Source organism: Dermacentor variabilis, unplaced genomic scaffold, assembly GCF_050947875.1.
Source record: "Dermacentor variabilis isolate Ectoservices unplaced genomic scaffold, ASM5094787v1 scaffold_24, whole genome shotgun sequence".
In the NCBI taxonomy this organism is placed as follows: domain Eukaryota; kingdom Metazoa; phylum Arthropoda; class Arachnida; order Ixodida; family Ixodidae; genus Dermacentor; species Dermacentor variabilis.
This window is the reverse complement of record NW_027460412.1, coordinates 671,607-676,903: the sequence shown is the minus strand read 5'-3', so window position 1 is coordinate 676,903 and position 5,297 is coordinate 671,607. Positions and strand designations below refer to the sequence as shown.

Here is a 5,297-nt window from a genome sequence, read left to right as displayed (position 1 = left end):
TTTTTAAGCAGCTCCATAACGTAGTATTAGATTAAATGGTTTCGCGTGTTTTTTTGTTTTTTTTTTGCCTGCGCACTGATATGACGCCATGGATGGGAGAGCACGTGGCTATGGGTTGTGTACTTAAGTGTATGTATGCCTTCGAATAAAGTTAGTTGTGAGTTCAGCGCTGTCCTGTGTGTTCCTGCCTTCTGTCGTCGTTTTTTCGCGCTGCCCCTTCAAGATGTTCACCCCTTGTACACACTGATTTAAGGAAAATGAGCGGGAGCAGTCAACATGATCTACTTATTTTACCTGCGAGTATGGTCAACAAAAATGTGTCCCAGCTGCTTAGTGGTATTTGAGATTATGTCAGTATTGCATATGTGCCTGTTGTCTAAAATAATTGAATTTTGAAAATGCTAGCAGGGATCTGCAGTTTATGGATACATGTAAAAGACTCAGCATCAAGTGCAAGTGAACGCGGTGTCACAAGCCCGGAGTTGATCATGCAAATAGATTCGCTGCACAAATTTGTGACCAGAAAAGATATTCCACAAGAAATGGCATGCGAGGAAGTGTTGAAAATATTGCACAGTTAATAAAACGCCTACGCGGTTAATATGCGGGTTGATGCACTCGTTATGCAAAACGGAGGTGAGGCGTGCAGACGGGACACAAGAGTAGAGTATTTACAAGCAAACAACATGAGCGCCGCCCACTTCTGTACTCTTGTGTCCTGTCTGTACGCCTCACCTCTGTTTTGCATGATGAATCCTTACCAACTAGCTCAGCTTTCTGTCGCTCTAAGTCTCGATTTCGTCCGCATTAGGCACTCGCCTCTTGATTACTTCGTGGCACAGAAATACTCGGCATCAGGCTGTTTTTCTGCTGTGGCCTTTGTAGAAGCATGATTGTTCAAAGTGCAACAATTAAACAGATTTTTTGAGTTGCTTGTGACTTCGCCAGTACAATGCCGGTGCGCTGGTCCGCCTGTCCAGCAATTTCCTACTGAAGGGAAACCTGCAAATAAAACACCGCTCCGCATGTAGAAAAATGCTCTACTGTGACGCTTCTCAAACGATTGTGATGCACCACAAGAGCTGCCTACTCGCGTGATATTCTCAACAAGGGGATACATTCGTTTACTTACATGATAAGGTATATGCCAGAGCACTTCGGTGATTCGGTGGCACATGTCGACGCGCGATCGCATGTCAATCCTAAACTGTACGAAACTACTACGCATCCAAAAAACAGATTCGAAACCGAAATTCGCGTCATCCTTTACTGCATAAATGCGTACATCATGATTTACATAAGTCACGGACTTAGCGATTGCTTTCTGTAAACTTAATATTAACGCACCATCTTCATAAAGCCATCAGGTATGCGTTTTTAGATGACAAAGCATAAGGTGACCTGTACTTTTTTTCAGCCCTTTTAATAGTAATTGCGCTGGCCACATTGACCAGTAGCAACAGGGTGGCGCCCTAGAGCCATAGAGTTAGTAGAACAACTCTAGAGGAAAAGCTGGGACGGAAAAGTGGGAACCTCTAGGGCGCCGCCCTGTTGCTACTGGCCAATATGGCCAGCGCAATTACTATTGAAAGCGCTGAAAGCAAGTACAGGTCACCTTATGCTTTCTCATCTAAAAACGCATACCTGATGGCTTTATGAAGGTGGTACGTTAATATTAAGTTTACAGAAAGCGATCGCTAAGTCCGCGACTTATGTAAATCACGATGTACGCATTCATGCAATAAAGGATGACGCGAATTTCGGTTTCGAATCTGTTTTTTGGATGCGTAGTAGTTTCGTACAGTTTAGGCTTGATGTGCGATCGCGCGTCGGCATCGGACGGTATGGCACACACACTCGTGCCTTGTGTGCCACCGAAGCCCCGAAGTGCTCTGGCATATACCTTCACATGTAAGTAAACAAATGTATCTCCTTGTTGAAAATATCACGCGAGTAGGCAGCTCTTGTGGTGCATCACAATCGTTTGAGAAGCATCACAGTAGAGCATTTTTCTGCATGCAGAGCGGTGTTTTTATTTGCAGGTTTCCCTTCAGTAGGAAATTGCTGGACAGGCGGACCAGCGCACCGGAATTGTACTGGCGAAGCCGCAAGCAACTCAAAGGATCGGTTTAATTGTTGCACTTTGAACAATCATACTTCTACAAAGGCCACAGCAGACAAACAGCCTGATGCCGAGTATTTCTGTGCCACGAAGTAATCAAGAGGCGAGTGCCTAATGCGGACAAAATCGAGTGCATCGAGACTTAGAACGGCAGAAAGCTCAGCTACTTGGTAAGGATTCGTTATGCAAAACAGAGGTGAGGCGTGCAGACAGGACACAAGAGCAGAGAAGTGGGCGGCGCTCGTGTTGTTTGCTTGTAAATACTGTACTCTTGTGTCCTGTCTGCACGCCTCACCTCCGTTTTGCATAACGAGTGCATCAATCCACATATTAATAGCGTAAGCGTAGGCGTTTTATTAACTGTACAATATTTTCAACACTTCCTTGCATGCCATTTCATGTGAAATATCTTTTCTGGTCACAAATTTGTGCAGCGAATCTATTTGCATGATTGACTCCGGGCCTGCGGGAACGTTCACTTGCACTTGATGCTGAGTCTTTTACATGTATCCATAAACTGAAGATATGCTTGAAAGAAAAAACCAGTCAATAACACAAAGGACAAGAGGAGAGGTTCACACCACAACGACTGGACTATCAACTGAGGTTTATCAGAATCGGTGTAGTCCCAGCACCGATTCTAATAAACCTCAGTTGTGGTGTGAACCTCTCCTCTTGTCCTTTGTGTTTTTGACTGGTTTTTTCGTTCAAGTATGTACCAACTGGCCCAGATTTCAACCCTTCTGAACATATGCACATCAGATCCCTGCGAGCATTTTCAAAAGTCAATTATTTTAGACAACAGGCACATATGCAATACTGACATAATGCCGAGTACCACTAAGCAGCCGGGACAAATTTTTGTTGACCATACTCGCAGGTAAAATCAGTAGATCATGTGGACAGCTCCAGCTCATTCTCCTTAAATCAGTGTGCACAAGGGGTATGCAAAAATAATTCTTTTCTCGCGCACCGATTATTTTGCTGTATAAGCAAGAGAACCCACCACGTTAGTGCAACGTATCTTGCACATCACGCTAATATATGTGCTTTAATTTACCAAGTGAGATGAGTTACTTTTATGGCTCATTCAGTCATATCACATTGCAAGCTGCATTCATCAATCTTTAATTGGATTTTGCAAATGTTTAATGAAACATGTTTTCCTTTTATGCAGATATGCAATGGCAAGCCCTTCCGTATGTTCCAAAGGTACAATTTAAGGTCTAAATTAAAAAAGACATTTTTAGTCAGAAACAAGCAAAAATGGTGAACGCAGAGTATCGAAGCCCAAGGTACAGAAATTATGAGAAGTGTCGAATGATTTTAAGGAAAGAGTCGTATTTGAAAATGCAAGACTCTTTAGTGGAGGTCAATCAAGTCAATAGAGGTAGAATACTCTGCAAAATTATGCGAGTGAGGGGATGTCAAACAATAGGTCAGGAAATGCGTTGTTTTTCTGCAAAAAAAAAGGTGATTGCCATTACATAAGCAATTTTAGCATCATGAGACTGGTGCTTGATAAATTCAGAAATAAACCAAAAAACAAGGCAAGCAATAATAAAAAAAAACAATTTAATGATGCTCTCTCCACATTGGGATAAATAAAAACAAACACATCACATCTAATGTGGACATATCAGACGCCTTGTGAAACACTAAAGGAAAAATTCAGTTTCGAGCTATGGAACTTGCCGCATAGATGTGGGGGCCCTTGCACTAATAGTGATAGTTACCACTGCATTTAGAAATTGAAAGCATTCGTGCAGACAAGGATGATTCTTTATATTTTTGTCTACCACTTCAAATGCCTCCCCCAAGTGTTACAATGCTGCACGCAGCCATACCAAGGATCTCGCAGCAACACCTGCAGGTAAAAAGCAGAAGCAGTCAAAGTCCTGGTGTGTACTGGACACTATGTTTGAAAATTTTTGGGCAAGAAGAGTGCAAGAAGCAGACATAACTGCATTGATATCAGTAATTTCCCATTTGAATGGCCTTTTCTTTTTGCTTAGACAATGCCTACGCCTAGTCACAGCAGCTCCCTCATACAGACTCCGCAAGCCAAGAGACTGTGGAGGCAAATGCAGGTAAGAGGCAAGAAGCAATAGCACTGGTATCGACATTCATCTAATTTCTTTCTTTTTCTTTCGTTTAGGCAGCCAGCACACCTCGAACAGCCACCTTGACTGCGGGTGTGTCACCCTAGTCGCCAAGGAAACATTTGAGGGAAAGCGGCAGGCAATGTGAACAGCCACTTCTCCATGTAAACGATACTCTTTCTCTCGGATGACTCCTACGCCTCGCCACGCCAGCACACTTGTGCACAAAGATGCCGTGGAGGCACGTGCAGGTCAGAGGCAAGAAGCAGTGGCACTGGTGTCGACATTCACCCAATTTCTTTTTCTTACACTGAGGCAGCCAGCATACCTCGAACAGCCACCTTGACTGCGGGTGTGTCAGTAGATTCCTGTTGTACATATGCTCATAATAAACTTCAGTAAACTTGAACTAGATAATAAACTTGAAGGCAAATGGGACATTAATGCATTGTATTTTTGAACATTTATTGTACACATACAATATATGTTACACTTTGCAGTGCTAGAGAGCGTATTTTGAAGCTTCCCCCTATATTTTGCACCTTTAATTACGTATGTGTTGTGTGGCTCTCAATGCAGTTCATGTTGTAGCAGCTGCTTTGGCTGTGTATCGCACATTGGCTTAATCCTCTCACATATACAAAATAAAGTTCTATGTAGTCCTCAGTGTTGCAACAAAAAATGAAAGTAAACAATCCGATCGTGGAATTGTGTTCAATGCAGTGATTCGTATGACAGTTACTGACAAGTTCACAACTTGAACTGGTGAATTGGTCCATAGCCTCCTCTATTTTTCAAAAATAAAGGAGGCTATGGATCCGTCATGGCAAGGAATTGTATGTATACATAAGAAGAGTAAGTATGTGTGTGTGTGTTTGTAGTAGGGGGTATAGGATTAGGGCGGTACGAAAAATGTAACAACACCGTCCTCTAGACCCATTGCGTTAAGGTACCGTAACAAAGCGTATTATGCATTAAGTTCACACAACCAACTCTGATATTACTGCACACGCCAGGCGACGCGAGCTACATTTGTCATGACGCATTCGCGACTGCACCGGATGCCCTCCATA

The 5,297-nt window shown here is 42.9% G+C and overlaps 1 long non-coding RNA gene across 1 annotated transcript; it reads left to right on the top strand.

Moving 5' to 3' along the window:
• Nucleotides 1–1,822: 1,822 nt before the first annotated feature.
• On the top strand, nt 1,823–4,674 carry LOC142568621 (uncharacterized). The gene is made up of 3 exons (XR_012825482.1): nt 1,823–1,911; nt 4,138–4,212; nt 4,281–4,674. It is a non-coding gene; the product is annotated as an uncharacterized LOC142568621 (long non-coding RNA).
• Nucleotides 4,675–5,297: the final 623 nt, after the last annotated feature.